The sequence below is a fragment of the Protopterus annectens genome, chromosome 7.part1 (genome assembly GCF_019279795.1).
Source record: "Protopterus annectens isolate FY-2018-M chromosome 7.part1, PAN1.0, whole genome shotgun sequence".
Classification (NCBI taxonomy): domain Eukaryota; kingdom Metazoa; phylum Chordata; order Ceratodontiformes; family Protopteridae; genus Protopterus; species Protopterus annectens.
This window is the reverse complement of record NC_056740.1, coordinates 482,625,631-482,645,385: the sequence shown is the minus strand read 5'-3', so window position 1 is coordinate 482,645,385 and position 19,755 is coordinate 482,625,631. Positions and strand designations below refer to the sequence as shown.

The window sequence follows — 19,755 nt, the reverse complement described above, 5'->3', positions numbered from 1 at the left end:
AAACTAGTGCAAAACAGCACAAAATATACTGAACCTACTGATATTGCCAACATCCTGGCAGATAGATTCAGTGCAAATTTCACCCCCCCCACCTCCAAAAGGGCCCGCAACAATACCGGAAAAGTGTAGTGTCCCAGAAATCACAGACGCACAGGTGAAAACAGCACTTTCAAAAGCCAAAAACACAGCGTCAATGGGGCCAGATGGTGTCCCAGGATGTGTCTTGCACGAACTACAAAATGAACTAACCCCCCACCTAAACACGCTGTTCAACCTCAGCCTCTTCACAGGCTACGTGCCCACAGAATGGCGCACAGCAACAGTTATTCCGCTCCACAAAGGAGGGGTCACAACTGACACTGGTAACTATCTCCCCATAAGCCAGACTAGCCTGGTCTGCAAGGCTGTGAAGCGCAGCATCATGGAACTCATTAACAAAGACATTGGGAACCTCCAAACACTTGACCCGACCCAGTTCGGCTTTGCTAAGGGCAGATCATGCCTACTAAACCTGGTTGACTTCTTTGAGACAGTCGCCAAGGCCATAGATGAGGGAAAGGTGGTTCACACAGCCTACCTTGACCTCGCCAAGGTGTTCGACACCATTCCTCACGCAGGTATTATAGAAAAACTCACCAGCCTGAACATAAACCCCTACGTCACAAGATGGATTGCCAACTGGCTTACAGGCAGAACTCACGTGGTAAGAATAGCAGGCTCCAGGTCCGACTCTAAACCAGTCACAAGTGGTGTCCCGCAAGGCTCGGTCCTGGGACCCCTACTGTTTGGCATATACTTCTCAGAAGTACAGGCAAACACAGGCTAACCAAGTTCGTCGATGACTGCAAACTGGGAGCCATAACTGACTCTCCGGCTGACACTGCCATCCTCCAAAAAAGGCCTTACTGAGACGGAGACTTGGTGTCAAAGTCATGGCCTCAAGCTAAATGCCAAAAAATGCATAGTCATCCCATTTGGGAAAAACAAAACACCCATGAATTACCACATAGGTGGCAGCCCCCTTAATACAGAAGAGGTAATAAGAGATCTGGGGACCCAGGTAGATAGTAATCTCTCCTTTGACAATCATACTGCCAAAGTAGTTAGGAAATCCTTCTATGTGGCCCATCTAATTACTAAAGGGTTTGCATCTAGAAATAAAGAGGTTATAGTGCCCCTCTACTCGTCACTCAGCAGACCCATCATAGAGTACAATGCCCCATTTGGGATGTACCTCACAAGACACTTCCAACAGCTGGAAAAACCACAAAAGTACCTCACCAAGAGGATTACTGGCCTCAAACATATGTCCTATGCAGACCGACTGAAAAAACTCCAGCTGTACTCAGTGGCATATCGCTTACTCAGAGATGATCTCTGCCTGACTTACAAAGCCATGTCCAACTCAGAATTGATGGACATGCTCCACCTAAAGAAATCCAAGTCACTGCAAGCCACATGCTCTAGTGAGCTAAACCTCACCACAACAATAAATAGAACATGCTGGAGGGACAAATTCCTGTCACAGAGACTCCCCATGCTTTGGAACAAAATTTCTATCTACATTAGGCAGAGCCCCTCACTAACACTCTTCAAGAGAAACCTTGACGAGTGGATGGGTAAAAGAAAATACACCCCTGGGATCACTTCATTAGCTCTGCTTGACAGAGGCTCAGTTAATTAATCAATGGGGAGGCGAAAGCCGACACACTCTGGCTAGGCTTATAAATGCCCACGGGCAGATAGCCTAGTACCTACCTATGAACCTATGAAAGTGGGAGGGAACCAAAATACCCTGAGAAAACCCACACAGACACTAGGGGAAGAGTAACCACAGGCCAGGATAGAGACCTGGACCCCCGTACTGAGTGACAGAGGCCTCCGCATTGAACTGCTATGGTATATTCAGCCCATAAAAATCAATATCAGAATGATTTCTGTTTCATTATCCTAGAATAAGACAGCAACTTGTTTGCCAGTTTCATTTAAAATATCTATTTTGTTATGTTAAGAAACATCAAACCAAGTTGTTTTCTGTGGCCTCTAAGTTACTTTTATCATTTGTTCTGAGTTAATGTCCTAGCTTCATACTACCATTAACAAAATGTGAAGTCTACAAACTGAAATCATCATTAGTCAAGATTAGCGTTTAGTTATATTTTATCTGTTATTTGTTAAAGCAGAGAAATTAAATGGTCACAGGTTACATTTTTCAGAAATGACTTGGCCAAAGGAATATATAATATACAAAGAAACAACATATGACAGGGATAAAATAAAAGATTCATACATAATGACATACAAAACACTGAATTCATTAACAATGGTTCATAGGTAGGTACTAGGCTATCGGCCCTAGGGCCTATACAAGCCTAGCCAAAAAGATACTCTGGCTTTCGCCACCCAAGAAAATTATTTACCTGTGCCCCTGTCGAGCAGAGCCACAGAGGTGATCCCTGGGGTGAATTTCCTATTTCCCATCCAATCATCAAGATTTTTCTTGAAGAGTGCTAATGAGGAGCTTTGTTTAATATAGATGGGTAGTTTGTTCCAGGGTATGGGAAGTCTCTGGGATAGGAATCTATCCCTCCGGCATGTCCTATTTATTGTGGTGAGAAGGTTTAGGTCTCTAGAGCGTGTAGCTTGGAGGGATTGGGATTTCTTTAGGTGGAGCATGTCCAACAGCTCAGGGTTTGACATAGCTTTGTATGTTAGGCAAAGATCGCCTCTAAGTAGGCGAGATGCGATGGAGTAAAGTTGGAGTTTTTTTAGACGGTCTGCGTAGGGCATCTGTTTGAGGCCAGTAATTCTCTTTGTGAGGTATTTCTGTGGCCTTTCCAGTTGTTGTAGATGTCTTGTGAGGTACATACCAAAAGGGGCGTTGTACTCTATAATGGGTCTGATAAGTGACGAGTAAAGGGGAACAATGACCTCTCTGGATGAGAACCCTTTTGTGATGAGGTGGTGCCACGTAGAAGGATTTCCTGACTACTGTGGCAATGTGTTTATCAAAGGAGAGGCTACTGTCCACCTGTGTCCCAAGGTCTCATCACACTTTCAGCATTAAGTAGACTACCACATATGTGGTAGCTCATGGGTACAGAGTTTTTACCAAAGGGGATGACGATGCACTTTTTGGCATTGAGCTTGAGGCCATGGCACTGACACCAGGCATTTGTCTCCGTGAGGCCCTTTTGTAGGATGTCCATGTCATTTGGGGACTCAACTATGGCTCCCAGTTTGCAGTCATCTGCGAACTTCATTAGCCAAAGGCCATCTGTGCTAGCCTGTACTTCAGAAAAGTAGATGCCAAACAGGAGAGGACCCAGGACTGAACCCTGAGGTACTCCACTTGTCACTGGTCTGGAGTCAGATTTGGAGTCTGCTACTGTCACAGTGTGGGTTCTGTCAGTGAGCCAGTTGGCAACCCATCTTGTGACATAGGGATTTATACCTAGTTTTGTGAGTTTATTTATAATTCCAGAGTGGAGGATGGTGTCAAAAGCCTTGGTGAGATCTAGATAGGCTGTGTGAACTACCTTACCCTAGTCTACGGCTTTGGTGACTGCTTCAAAGAAGTCAATCAGGTTTAGGAGACATGATCTGCCTTTTACAAACCCGAACTGGGTGGGGTCGAGTTTGGAGGTTACCAATGTTTTTGTTTATAAGTTCCATGATAAAGAACTGGAAACATAAAGAAGACAGAAAATCTGAATACAGATCAACAAAGATGTTAATTATAGAATGCATAATAAAGAGGACAAATGGCAGAAAAAAAATAGACCAAATCAAAGACTAAACAGCAATACTTCATAGTAAGGCAAAGTACCAATTTTAAATATAGGACAGACAGTTAAATGACAAAGAGGAAAAAAGCAAGCTGGACTTTGAGAGGGCAAGCACTAGGTAAAAAGATAAAAAATAAATTATGTAATCACCATGATGTTCTATCCATGTTGTCCATTTTCATTCTTCCTCAACCTGTGGGTTCAACTCTGATCATCGGAACCGCCTCGGCCACTATCATACCTCCTGGTAACCAAAAAACTCTTGAGCTTATCCCTTATCCACAATGCACCTATTCCAGTTATCTCAGATCGAGTTTGCTGATAGACCAAAGGAAAGATTAGTCATAAGACATTCATTGAGACTACATCTGGAACCACAGGTACATTCCAAGGATAATAATCTGCTAGTCATCCATTCCTCTAGAAGTCCAAGGGTATGGGGGCTGGAGTGAGGGGAGTTGAGGAAGAATGAAAATGGACAACACAGATGGAACATTATGGTGAGTACATAACTTCTTTATCTAATGTTGTCAATTTTCATTCTATCCTCAACTCTGTGGGACAGAGTTCCCAGCTACCGTAGACCCTGGGTGGACTCATAGGCTGGTACTAGGCTATCAGCCCTAGAGCCTTTATGAGCCTAGCCATAACAATTCCCTGGATATTTCTTCCCACAATATTTACTTCCCTGGACCCCTGTCTAGCAGAGCAACTGACATGATCCCCGGGGTGAATTTCCTATTTCACATCCAATCGTCAAGGTTCCTTTTGAAGAGGGCCAAGGAGGCGCTCTGCTTGACATGTATGGGCAGTCTATTCCAGAGTATGAGGAGTCTCTGAGTCAGGAACCTATCCCTCCAGCATGTTTTGTTCATTGTGATGACAAGGTTTAGATCCCTGGAGCGTGTGACTCTGAGGGATTGGGATTTCTTTAAGTGGAGCATGTCCAACAGCTCAAGTTTGACATGGCCTTGTATGTTAAGCAGAGATCACCTCTGAGTAGACGATATGCCACAGAGTATAGCTGGAGTTTTTTTTAGAAAGGATATTCCTGTTACAGTGACTATGGAAGGATGTCCGTGAGCACCACTGAACCAAATGATTCTCTTCCCCTGGAGCCCAGATCCAGTTCGTAATAAGTAATGACAGAATGGGGAGCAGCCCAGGTCGCTGCTGCATAAATATCATCAATGGAAGCGCTAGATTGGAAGACAGCTGAAGTTGCTACAGCTCTAGTTGAATGTGCTTTCAAAGGTTTCAATAAGAAACCCCAATTTGTTGTAGATGAAATAAATGCAATCTGTTAACCATCTAGCCAATGTTACTTTGCTCACAGGTTTTCCTAGTTTTGTATTTGAGTAAGAGATAAATAACTGGTCAGATTTTCTGATATAAAATATAACATGGAAAAAGCATGTCTGGTGGAAGTTACAGTTACTAGTCTTCTCAGGTCTCTGATGAAAAAAGGGCCCTTGGCTCAGACTAACCCAGTTAACAAAAGTAATAAATAAAATACTAAGAGAATCGTTTTCCAGGACAGGAACTTAAGACTGGTTCAAAAAGAGGTTGTACGATTGCTTGCAACACCAAGTTCAGGTCCCAAGGAGGGGTTGGATCTTTGTAAGGAGGCGTTAAAAGAAGAGTACCCATCAAAAAAAGCTTTACAAAGTTTGTGAGAATCAAGTGGTGAGTCTTCAAATCCAAAACGAAAATTGGATATAGTTGCTAATTGAACTCTAATAGTAGAAGACAGAGACCCTTCATTGAACAGTGAGGCTATAAATTTGAGAATCTTATGACTAGGTAACATTATTTTGACGTGCCCAAAAGACAAACCTTTTCCATTTACTGTTGTAAAGTTTATGCGTAGATGCTTTGTGAGAGGCGAAAAGTATGTGTTGGGCAGGTGAAGAGATTGTCTGGCTATTAATGAAATTGGAGAAACCAAGATGTCAGCCTGAGGTTCAAGATGTCCAGGTATTTCTATGAGAAAGCAGTTGGATGAGATCACCCACTGCCACACACAGAGAGCTTCTCAGTACAGGGGATAGGACCTGGTTCCTCCTTGCCTGTTAACGTACCAAACTACTGACATGTTGTCCGTTTAAACTGCAATTGTTCCTGAAGGGAGGGCATCCTGGAAGGCCTGCAATGCTAAAAGCACATCAATAAAACACTGATATAAAAGTTGGACTCTACGGGGGACTAAGTGCCTTGGACAGTGCTCCCCAGATAATGCTCATCCACCCTAACTGGGAAGCATCTGTGGTCATTGTGGCCTTGATTTGGGGGGGGGGTGGCCATTTAGAATTTCATTCAATTGAATCCACCATTTGAAATCTCACTTGCAAATGTTGGTGATTGCAATCAAAGTTGACATTGGTTGGTATAGTATTGACCATTGTGTTGCAAGCAGCCATTGTAAAATTCTCATGTGAATTCTGGCTAAGGGGACTAGCATTATAGCTGCTGCCATGGACCTGTAGAATTGGGCATGCAGATACTTTCTTGCTGTTGATTATCTTCATGACTTGTGATTTGATTTTCTGTATTTTCAGTGGGGGAAGACAGGCTATTGTTGTCTTTGTGTTCAGGATAGCTCCTATGAACTCTAAGGTCCGAGTTGGTTCAAGGTAACATTTTTCGTAGTTTATGGTTGTCCCCAGATAGGAACATGTCAGGAGAATCTGCTCTCTTGCCTCTAACAATTGATGCCTGGTTGGAGCGATAATGAGCCAATCGTCTAAATACAGAAATACCCAGAATCCCAGCAGTCTCAAGTGAGCCGCTACTACTGCCATGCACTTGGTGAACACCCTGGGGGCTGTGGTGAGACTAAAGGACAGAACTCTGAACTGATAATAAATGTAGAAACCTTCTGGATTGCCTGTCCATCTTTATATGATAGTACGCATCCTGAAAGTCTATTGAGCACATCCAGTCATCCTGTTCCAAAAAAATGAAAGAATGGACTGAACCGTGACCATCCGGAACTTGACTTGTTGAAAACACTGAGATCCAAAATCGGTCTCCAGTCCCCTGCCTTTTTTGGCACTAAAATGAATTCCGAGTAAGCTCTGGATTTTCTCTGGCCCAGTGGGACTTCCTGAATGACTCTTTTTCTAGCAGTCCTTGAATTTTTAGTATTACTTGTTCCCTCTGATCGGGTGGGACATCAGGAATTCTTTCACAAAAGGGTATAATATGGTGGGAGGGTGGCCTAATGGTTAAGGTGTTTGCCTTACAAACACAAGGTGCAGGGTTTGAGTCTCACAAGGTATAACTGGCTAAGCTTAAAATGGCTCGCAAGGGCAGTTAGCGTAGTACTAATCTATGAATCTATGAATCTGGAAATCATTCGTCTGCATCCAAGTATCTGATGTTACGTCTAGCCAGGCTCTCTCATGCAGGAATAGTTGACCCCAAACTGCCTCCAGAGGAAAACAATTGGGCCTCCTTTTGGAAGCACTGAAAGGGTTTACCATAGAAATAATCTCTGTCCCCTTGGTTTTGTGGGCCTCCTCCTGCAAGAGGCCGTCATTTTCCATTGAAGATTCCCCCTATGCCCCTGGGAGAACCACCCCCACATGTGTCTTGAAAGGACCACTGAGACTTTTTGAACCATGTCTTTCCACTACTTCACTGATTCCCTGAAAAGGATTACTGAGGAGTGGAAAAACATACGCATATACAAGACAGGTTCTTTCCATCTTTCTCACACATGGACAAAGTTTCTTTAACTTTAGAGTCAAACAAGGATATGCCCTGAAAGGGAGCACTGATAAACAAAGACTAGAAGGGCTCCACAAAATCACATAAGCACAGGCAGGTGTATCTCCTGATGACAACACCTAAACCTGCTGCTCTTGTCATCCCTTCAGCTGCATGAGAAATGAGCCTCATGGATGAGTTGGATATGGACTGTAGGGTGGCCAACTGAGAGGCAACAGCTCCCTGAACCTCTTCAGAGACAGATCCTGAAAAAGTATCTGAAAACTCCTTACTCAGATCCTTCTGCAGTCTGGTGGTGTGCGCCAAGAAATTCAAAGACCATAATTCAAAGGTCGTTGAAGCCTAAACCTATCCATCTCCCAAGACTCCTTGTTGCATGGATGGATAGAGGAACTTTCCTCAGCTAGTTCCTTTTTTGTTACTGCCACTATGACTATAGCATCAACAGGCAAACCTTTTGACTCGAACTGTTTATCCTCCAGGGCAGTGATAATTTTATCAGATCTCCGGGGCCTTCCATGCCCACTGAAAGATCAACTCAATGAGCTCATTGGTGGGTGGAGTTACCCAGGAGATAGATGGGTGGGTATCAAAAGCCTTCAAGTATACTGACTCCTCAGATGAAGGAATGCTGGACTTCCATTCGCCTCTCTGTTTTACGATTTCTAGGATGTCTCCAAAGAAGAGATCATCAGGAAGTGATCTTGGAGATCCTTCTCCCTCATCGAAGTCTGTGTCTTCTGTGATAGATCCCTCTGGGGAGTCCAAGTGCTTCCTCTTACACTTCTTCTTCTTCTTAGGGATCTCCTCAGTGAGATGATCTAGGGGAGTATTAGAAGAAGAGGGCATTCCCTTTTGAGCCTCCTGAGGTTTTGGTACTCTCTATCCTTATGGAGGCAATGGTTGAGACTCTGAACATAGACGTGACAGAGATGTGTGTTCCAAGTAGGACGGGGCTAACTGACTGCCTGCTACAGTCATAACTTTTTCCATTGCCTCAAAAGCTGATCCACTCAGAGAAAGGAGGGACCACGGATCCAAACGGGTAGGGCTAGGAAGCAATGTCACCTCCCACTCCAAAGAGATCCCTCTCAAAGCAGAAGGTAGAGCCAAGCTGATCCATGCCAAAGCTCTGAGGTGCAGAGAAGGCTTGAAAAACAAAGGAGTTAACTCTAGCCTCTCGGAACCACAGGACAGATACGGTCCCAAGAGGTCTCCGGGTCTGACCGAACCGAAGAGTTCAGAGCAATAACCTGTTCTGAAGATAAAGATATCTTTGGTACTGACACAAACAGCACTAGGTAGCTCAAAACTGTGGTCTATAAGCCTTCAAATGAACTTAGAGGAGGAAGTAAAGGGGGACTAGCTGAAGAATGGAATCCTTAACCCTTCAGGGTAGGTACTGAGTTGGATCCTGTCATACCTTGTGCCCAAAGGATTTTTCTCACCAGTCTCTCCAAATAATCTTCAGTTAGACATTTACAGGAACAGGCTGACATCACAGAAAGTAATTTAGATCTCTCCAAGAATGGTGATGGAAGTCTGTCTGGAAAGGGATCGATGAAGGGTGAATAACTAACTAGTTCTTGGAAGAAGACTTTTTGCGGAATCCTATAACTGTGGTGTTGGATCTGAGGATCTCAGCACCAAAATAAATCTTTTTTCATCTGTTTTCAGAGCCAAAAGGGTCGATTCCAAAGGAGGACTAGTTTCTCTTCTTGGGTCTGATAGATCAGTCAAAGCAAAGGTTTTTGACATTTTTAAAGTCGGTTCCAATGAAAGAGGACGGAACTGAAGATTTAGTTTTCTTAGCTGTTGAAGCTGAAGGAGATGTCAGAACTGAAGCACTTCTCTTCTTGGCCTTCTCTGAAAGCCTGAAGGAGGAAGAAGAGGAAGGGTTAGGAAGGTCAGATTTGCCTTTTAATTTCTCAGAAGTTCCAGATATTGCTTCAACAAAAGAAGATGGAATTAAGCCTTTCAATACAAGAGCTCTGTGACTAAAAGAATGGCAGATGGAACAATCCTCTTGAAGATGGAGGGGTCCCAAACAGCACACGCAAAGAAAGTATGAGTTAGAGTAAGGTATTTTAGGACCCCACTTCAGACAATGTTTAAACCCAGCTGGGCCTCTCTCTTTCTCTGCCATTCTCACATGCAAAAGCCAGATAGACAGATGTAACAGAAAAGGGATGGTTTAAGAATCTGTATTTAAAACTTTTTTTTTTAAGAGATGAAAAGGAAACAGAAAAGGAGTTATCGACTGATTATTAGCAGGCTACACCGATGTGTAGAAGAAAGTGAATACTAGCAATAGTATTCAAAAAGTACTTAATGTACGAGAGTTCTTAAATCAAAAAAGAGATAGCGACTCAGTTCAAAACGAAGTTGTTAGGGAAGGGATAATAAAGGGATAAAGAAGAAAGTTATTAACAAGTAAAAGTTTTAAAAGAAATATCAAATAATTAACAACTTATCTTGCTCATGAGCACTGATAACCACGTCTAACTCGCAAAGCAGCAAACAAGATCTGGGGTAACTGCAATAGGTGCACTGTGGGTAAGGGATAAACTCAACAGTTTTTTTGGTTACCACAAGGTATGGTAAGGCCGAGTCATGTCCAAGGATTGGAACCAGCCCCACAGGTTGAGGACAGAGTGAAAACGGATAACATCAGATTACAGATTTACAGAAGCCAACCTTCATAGGCATTCACTCCGGAGCAGCTCAGAAAATGCTGCCTGCTTACTGCCACCATAGGAACAACAGTGCAGCCTGAGCTCATTTTCAGATAAACCATTTGTAATACCATATAGAAAACACATGTTCATAAATCTTTAACCATAATAGCTAGATTAAAACTGTAAATGTGAAAGTTGTTCAGCAGTTTAACAGTATAAATGTTGATAGCGTGTATTTAAGTCAGTATTAAATACTTGCCAAGGCATGCCAATATTGTGCATATTTTTTACCTTTTTGGGAAAACATAGCACAATATCTTGGTCAAGGTACCATGTAGACCCTTACAATTTGTATTTAATTTGTTTGTCTGAATATTAGCTTTAAAATGATACCTTAACCATCACTGTGTGATGCTCCTTTATGGAGATATTCACAGAAATATGATTAATATATTTCTCATAATCAATAAATAACGCATATCTCATCGCCTGTAACAGACAGAGGCTACATATCAGTGTACATGTTGTGTGGCTCAATGTCAGCTTCAAAACTATGCATCATTTGTGTCATCACCATGCTCCCTTATAAAGATATGGGCATAATAATGAGAAGTATTGGAAATGTATAATTTTCATAATCGTACAAGACTAAACAAACAGTGATATCTGTATATGTGTGCAGTGCACAGACACAGTTCGTTTACCATGTAGTAAGCAGTAACACTGTCTTCAAAATGAGGTATTACTTCACACAATGAGATGCTCCCTTGCAAAGTTATTTAGCAAAATATGAAACAAAGCATAATTTCCATAACCTAAGTCCTCAACAAACTTTGATATCTATACATGTGTACAACTTAGACAGTTTTACCATGCAGTAATTATTACTACCGTCTTCAAAATTAGGTATTACTTAGTACACTGACATACTCCCTAGCAAAGTTATTTACCAAAATATGAAAAAAAATCATAATTTCCAGAACCTAGGTGCTAAACAAAACTTTGATATCTGTACATGTGTGCAAGATACAGACACAGTTTTACTATGCTGTAATTATTAATACTGTCTTCGAAATGAGGTATTACTTAGCACAATAACTTGCTCCTTAGGAAAGTTATTTAGCAAACTATGAAAACATATTATAACTTTCATAACCCAAGTCTTAAACTATGATATCTGTACATGCGTACGGCATACAGATGGTAAAATAACTATCTTAAAATGAGGTTTTACTCAGCATGTTAACATGTTCCCTAGCAGACTTATACAACAGTATATGACAATTATTAGTAGCACTCGAGGGCATCTGCAGTGTCCCATACCTGTGTTTGCAAGGTGATAATGACTTAGTAATGTGAACAGTTGTACCTGACAAGTGATAATGACTCTGTGTTATACTGTAACTGCACATATTGTAAACAAATAATGTGATATTGACTTGCATTTCATAACTGTGAGGTTCTGCATGCTCATACAAAGGTGATAATTGCTGCACATAACTTTGTGAGCAAACATTTATTACATTCCTGGTGCAGGTGTAATGTAAGATTAAGTAATCACCGTCTGTCAGAAAAAGACCAGGGTAATTCTGTAAAAGTTGTATATTACTTGTATATTACTGAACCCTTCCTCTCACCTAAATTTTACACATGACTGACGAAGAAATATTGTCCAAAATATATGGTTTCTCCATGTCAGAAGTAGTGTACAAGTATATATATATATATATATATATATATATATATATATGCACGCACACACACACACACACACACACACACACACACACACACACACACACACACACACTATGTACATATGAAAACATTTTGCCATCTTCAAAAAAATAAATAACACGGTATAAAACTTATAAATTAACTTCCTACTTCTGCTAATGATACATCTTTAGGAAACTAGGGGTGCAGTTCTTCTAAAATGTAGTGAACCGGTTACAGCCCAGGCAGCTGAAATTAATTATGCATAGACATCCTATTCCCCTCTATATCTGAGATATGTTCCACTTTATGATTGAAATCACTCCCTGTTAGTATGGTGATAGTGTAAGTATTTATCATGTTTCACTAATACATCTCCGGTGAGTAGCTATGCTACAAGTCTGACCAACACTTTCACTTTTCCCCTTCTTACTGTTTTATATACAAGATTTATAAATCAGTAGAGTTTTTACCGGTCGTTGGTTTTGTACCTGTAAGGATAGCAGCCATACATTTCAATGTAGGTTTACAACTACAATCAATGCCATCTAATAATGTCATAGCCATACATCCTGAAGTAAGCCCAAAACAAACTATACAAACAAACTACACTTGTGGGAAGCTAACATGAAGAACAACAACTCCCATAATAATAGGAGTTCTCTAAACTAAACAGGAAACTTAGAGCACTAATTAAGTCCAACAAGGCCAATTACAAAATTGTATTGCTATGATGGCTTAGTGGTTAACTACTGTAACTATAGTGTACAGGGTCCTGGGTTTGAGCCTTGCTGAGGCAGTGTTTTGAGTTAGGAGGGTGGCCTAATGGTTAAGGTGTTTGCCTTACAAACACAAGGTACAGGGTTTGAATCTAACAGGGGATAATTGGCTAGGCTTAAAATGGCTCACAAGGGCAGATAGCCTAGTATGAATCTATGATAGCCTCACAGGCTAAGGCCAAACACAATGTCTTCTACAGCTATGTCCAAAGCCTCAAAGGCAGCACACATCAGTGTGCCAAACTGGTGATCAGTGGTGCCACCTTTACTGAGCAGAGGAAATTATGAATTTGCTGGCTGACAAATTTAGCTCAGACTTCATCCCCCCACTCCCACTCTGCCTCCCCATAAATAAACTACAGAAATGGAACAACTTTTCCTATCACAGTCCCCTTATCCAAGTATGAACTCTTTTGACTGCAAAAGGAAAAATTAATAAGGCAATCATATTAAATTCAAGTCTAGCTTACAAATGCATCCTTGACCTTTGACAACATGCTGTAGTTGTGTAACTTCAGAAGGGAGACAAATCAGAATCACACTGTTTTGACTCATTGGCATTACTGGGGAAGGTGGGAGTAAGCAGTCAGTGCTGACTTGCCTATTTTGGCTTAAAGAAGTGGTCCGGACTGGTATGACAATGGCTTGCTGTGGTAAAGCAAGAATTAAGGTGCAGCATGCAGGTAAGGACATGCACATGTACTTGGCTCTGTCATGCTATAATAATCAGTAGTCTTGTTGGGGTGTGTGCAAAAATGTGCACAAAGCCACAAACAAAACTATACCAAGCCCTTTTACAGGCAGACTTACACATCAGCTATATAGAGTGGGGACTTAAGCCTTTATCAAGAAGACATGACAGTCTAGGTAATGGTTTTCCATGACTAACTCTGTATGGAAGAATGACTGGTCCAATGAAAAGTAGGATGACTGATAGCTGGCAGGCAGTGGTGATAAAAATAAGCAAACCAAAACACTTGTTTCTGTTGCTGCTTTACATGAAAGGGACAAAATCATAATAAAACCTAAACATTTATAAACAGTAGAAACAAATCCCTTATGCATGTAAATATATAACTGACTTAACTTCATAATAAATGCATAGTCCAAGTCAAGGTTGATTGGCATTCCAACATAACTAACAAATCAGTCCAGAAAATGGACCGATCACTTTAAAGGAGAGTGTTCTGGCAAGGCATGAAACATCATAAAACATAATGGCTTTGGAATATTTGTGAAATGTATGAATGGTATTAATACTTCTTGAATGATATGGCACTTAAATGTAACCCCTTCTCATCACAAAAGAACAGATGTATTTGAACAAAAATACGTACTGGGGACTTAGCTTTCTGCTACTTTTGCAAGCACAAATCGCATGTACTTAAACAGTGTCTGTTGAGCACTTTATATCTTCATTAAGCAACATTTCCACTAATGTATTAGAGTCCCCTTGCTATACATACTGCAGCAATCCACCAAATGCAAAGACAGTCACAATAGCACTTCTCCTAGATTAGCCACCAAGAGAAAATAAAGACTGATAAGCTGTTACTCTAATGCAACTCCATTATCTCTTATGTAGAAGTATTACTAGCCCCATATATCCTGGATTGTCTAAAGTATTTCAGCAGCCTGATACAAACAGTTGAATAGCTGAACTACAAATAAAAAGTCATTTTGTTCACAGGACTGCCAGACCTCAACCCTCCAGTTTACTACAAAAAGTAAACCAGCAGTAAAGTCAAGTGAACCAACAGATTGCAAAAAACAAGCTTGAAATGCTCTGTTGTATCTTAGTGTACAGGCGCTAATGTTTTAGCTCAATATAAAAACCACGATTTACAGCTGCGAGCTGATTTTAATGATAAAACTGCCGGTACAAGACGCTTTAATATTTAATTTGTACATACTTGCTTTCTGAACTTCACTTTTTCCTATTATGCTAGCCACATTCAAGGCTTATCTATTTCTTACATCCCTTCACTTTAGCTGTTGTCTTGGTATTTTTGGTTTCTTACATGTAATCTCTTGCACTTCCTCTTATCTAATACCATGTGTTATAAGAATGACTAGCCTCAGAGGGTTTTACATCCGCAGCGATATTATACCACAAACTCTGCTTCTGTGCATAGATAACCACATAAAGTGCACACTTTATATTCAACTGCTTGTTAACCTGAGAGACGAACGCGCATGCGCAGCACAAAGGGGATGCCCATCGTGATTGACACCGTCTTTTCTCCAATCGGAATTTCTCATCCGGCATTAACAAACTTTCGCGGACATTTTTTGAGGTTGGAGAAAGTTGTTTGTGGATTCAGTTATTAGGTACTTACGAATTATCACGACCACATTTTTAACCTGCAACAGTTTGACGAAAATATTTTCAAAAAGTGGAAGCTTCTTTTTTTTTGCTAATGCTGTGTTCAGTAGTGTAACATTACTCAGTGTAGTGTACTTTATGCATTCTTTGTAATATTGTGAAGTTAGTAGTTGAATGTTGGTAGCATATCGTCTTGTATTGTTTACTTGTCACTGATGAACAGCCGACAAAGTCTGGACTGTTTATCACAATTGAAGTTTTATAGCTTCATATCGTACTTGATGTGGCACGTTTCGTCAGCTCCATTTTGGAAGTGGTTAAACCTATATGTTTTGAGAAGTTGTTACTAATAAGTTTGTCTGAATGTACTATATTACCGTCATTACACACTCCTGCTGGTAATGACTTATGTGTGTTATTAAAACGTCTATACAAGATGGCCAGGAGTTTTATGTGCAAATATGCGTTAGGAGTACCAGCTGTTAAACACACTGGTTTTGTTATTTCACCGAATTGTTGACCTTATTTATTTATTTATTTTTTTACTTCTTGAGGTTGTTTTTAACACTTGTCATTTATTTCGGATGAATAGCGTGGGTTCATCACAGCTTATGGTCTGCATTTATCTAATTAACACATTTTGCCAATGATTCTCTGCCATTGCTTATGTACTCGGCCCTGCTTCTCTATTCTGCAAAAGTGCTTGCATTGTAAGCAAACGTAACCTTTCATTTTCTTTCAAATAGTTAGCTTTCCAAAAAAATTATAAATACGTGTTTGATTTCGTCTATTTCCTGTCGGACTAAGTGTCATTTACCTATTATGCAATGCAATCCGATGTCAAACAGGAGAAACAGCTTAACGGTTTGGAAAAGAGCAACTTCTCCTGTTTGAAATGTGGTTACGATAACACCAAGTATCAATTTATTATTATTATCTGGCAACAGTCTCTGGCCAGTTATTAATGTGCAAGAACCTGGAAATTAAGGAGTGAAACTTTCGTGGGAATTTTCAGAGGTTGGAGAAAGTTGCTTGTGGATGCAATTATTGTTCTTGTTAGAAAAGCAAGTCGTGGTAGACATACAGACTTTGCATAGCTGCAGCAAATGGATGCCACAATAGCATTTGCAGTACATGACTCACCTGCACACTCTCTAAACTGACTCCATTATAGCTGTAGCTTAATTATGTCTGCACTACCCACTTGTTAGCTTTTGATAGTACCTCTACTCCAGACTCGCAAACAGGCACACAGAAATAGATGTTCAGTCCAAATAAATGGCAGGACCCAGTTGCAACTATGTAAAAATATCAGAACCCGAAAGGGAATTGCTACTGCTCAATTCTCTGAAAATTAGACTGGGGGTGGATTTATGCAAGTGGCGGCTTCAAATAATCCGATTGACTGCCGCTATTAGCAATCTGTGGAGAATTGCCTTACTGTATTTACAACCAATTTGTCAGGTAACTCCACACTGAAAAGCAAGTTGAGAAAGTACTTGAAAAAGTTCAGGTACTTTTTCAAGTTATTTTTTTAACAGTGGAGCTATAATTAGCCTGTAAAGTTAGATGTGCTTGTGGAAGGGATTCGGGTGTAACTGCCTACAAATTACTACCACAGTGCTGTGAGGCGGTACTCGGGGCTAAGGACACATTATTAAACAAACCTGGAACATAATGTTGTTACTGTTCAGGAGAGCTGTGTCTCTGACAATTAAGGCTGCAATACTGCACCGTACAGAATATGTAATGCAAAACATACCAAATATGATTAGCATACTTCCACAGAAGGAATGCAATAATGAAGTAAACAGTGTAAGAGCTCAGCAGATAGGAGGTAAAGAGTATCTATGTGGCTATTACTAGATAAAGGAAAGCAGTCGAGATGGGAAGGCACAATAGCACTGCTGGCTCACAGCACGTGCTTCTCTGGCTGGATTGCTGGCCAGGATGACTTCCCTGTGGAGTCAGCATATCCTTCCTGTGTCATCATGGGCTTTTGCCGGAGGATTTAGTTTTCTCAAACATTCCAAAGACATGCTAATAGGTTCAACTAGCACGCTTCCAAATTGCCATTGTGTGGATGTAGTGCACACACACATGATGCTGTACACAGAAGTGCATCCTATGATGGACTGGCATTGCACTCAGTGTTGCCTGCAAACATTAACCTGTTTGCCAGCTGAGCAAACTCCAGCTTCTCTGTAATCATAAACAGGGTAAAACAGGTATCAGAAATGAATGGAGTACAGATAATTTAATTATTTCTAAATCTCTTATATTATTCAACACACCTGTACCTCAAAGTGTTAAAAAGGTTAAGCTTCCCTTGTTATGGTCTATTCTAGCAGTGGCTAGGAAAATAATAACTAGAAATTGGATTTCAGATACACCTCCTTCGTTCAATGAATTTAAAAATGTTATGAATATAGTGTGCCATATGGAAATAAACACAATTAGGACAAGAACAAATAGAAAAACATCTTATTATATTGCATGGGATAATTTACAAAATTTGTTAAAAAAAATTTAATTTCAATAGCATGGTATTTTAGTTTAATTAATTGATCTGATTGTAGTGGATGTCTTTGTAAATACTTTAGTTGTTTTGTTGAATATTATAATAATACCTATTTTTAATTACTTGCATAAAATTGTTCTATTTCTCTTATATGTTAAAACAATAAACCTGTTTTGAAAAAAGAAATGAATGGAGTAGATCTAGTTCTTGGTAGATCAAAACATAGAGCCTGTGATCTTCAAGCACTAGTAGGAGACAGTAGAAAGACGTAGGATCAATGTGTCTCTTGTTACAAGTTTACAGTACCGATCACTGGTTTCTTACAAGTTTATAGTACCGATCACAAGTTACTTCAGCATTTATTTTAGAATTATACCACAAAACATAGCTAAGCAAATGGAAATCTGTTAGTGGTATTATAGCTTTCCTTACAGCCAAACAATGTGCAACAGTACCTATCTCTCACAATTTTTACTATGAGCCCAATTGTTCATATGTTTACTGGTGAATACCAGGGTAACTCCTGACTGCAACGTCCTTCAGAGAGGTCCCCATATGCCTGAAACTGTGGTAGCTCAGGTGAATGCAAAATATCCCACAGCACTTAACAAAAAAAAAGAGTAGGTGAGGCTCCTTGGTGCCCTGGCCAAAATCCGGTTCGTTAATAGGAATACCATCTTGGGTCTCCCCTGAAAAGAGGGCACTTGGTTCATGGGACAAACCTGGTCAACAAAAGCATAAATACAAAACAATAAAGCTATCAACAAGCACGCATCTAAGAGATGACACAAGGAAATTTACTTTACAGCACCTCAGCTTCTCAGAAGATGTTGTAATGACAAGTCTACCAACAGCGCAGGCCTTACCAAGGGTGGATCATAACTATATCCCACATGCTTTGATGTGGAAGTAAAAGGTCCTTCTCACCCTACTTGACTGGGGGCTACAGCTCTGCCTTGGTCATGCTGTATAAAATGATTAAGCAGTCCAACAGGTGATTCACTGTGGAGTGAATTAATTCCCTAATAATTCTGACTGGCCATGATCAATTTTTTGAGGAGGTGAGTAAGTAAAACTCGACTGCTACACAGTTGCAGACACAAGTTTAAAACAGTAAAAGGAAATCAAATAATAGTTTATTGTGCTGTTTAGGAAGCATGAAAGTCCAGTAAAGCTTAAACTGCACGTCATTAAGAACAATACAGTCTTTCATATTAGTAAAACCTTTGTACATGTCTTATCATTATGGCAATAAACCGGGGTCAGTTCAGCTTCAAATACAATTCATAAGGATCACATAACCACTCATGCACTGCTATCTTAGAAATGTTGTGCTGATAATCTACATTACTGTACCATAGCAATAGCAGTATGCACAAGAGAAGAACATGGCATTCATCTACTAATCAGGAGCCGAGTGCAGCAGTAAACAGACAGGAAGCTAAGAGAAAGCTGGATACAACATGTCACACACAGCCACATACTTCTCAACTTACCTGCTCAATAATTCTGGACAAGAGATGTTCCAGAAATATTATTTATTACTTATTCATTGACATTTGATTACCAGGAAAGTCAGACTGAGTAGGTGCACATTTTCAGGGGAGGTCCAGGGAGAAAAGCTTTGAAGTATTACAAAACATTTTAATAATATAAACTTTAGAATCTTCAAAAATAATACAGTTTAAATAATTATATCAAATTGGATATAATGTGAAAATATTCTTTAAGAACAGATGCAACTTATATGACAATGATTTAAAATTTAGAGAAATTTTAGCCGCTTTATAGAGAAATTAAAGGTGTTAGTATAACATCACCAGGAACTGCAACATGAAATAAGAGAGGAAAAAAAAACAAGGTTATGGCATATTTAGAAAGAGAGTAGGGGAGAGAGAGAGAGACACTGAAGTAAAGAAATGAGCAAAGAAGGGGAGTAAGACGGTATAAGGTATGCATAGGTTTTGTTTGTCTTTTCGGCTTTTCCCGGTTAGAGGTCGCCACAGTGGAACTCCGGTCCGTTAATGATTGGCAGCCGATTTTTATGGTGCCGAGTTGCCAGCCTGACACCCAATCTTCAGCGAAGGCATGCCCATTTATGCATGTCTTTCGGAGACCACTCGACCGTGGGGAGGACACACAGAAGGCACTCCAGCCGAGAATCGAACGGGAAAACCTCTTGCTGTGAGGCTACCGCCGTATCACAGTGGCTATA

At 40.4% G+C, this 19,755-nt stretch overlaps 1 protein-coding gene across 1 annotated transcript in view; it reads right to left on the bottom strand.

The window, feature by feature from the left end:
* The window catches only part of MON1A (MON1 homolog A, secretory trafficking associated), a 481,001-nt gene that overhangs the window by 363,413 nt on the left and 97,833 nt on the right, over positions 1 to 19,755 (bottom strand). The gene's annotated exons all lie outside the window — the stretch shown is intronic.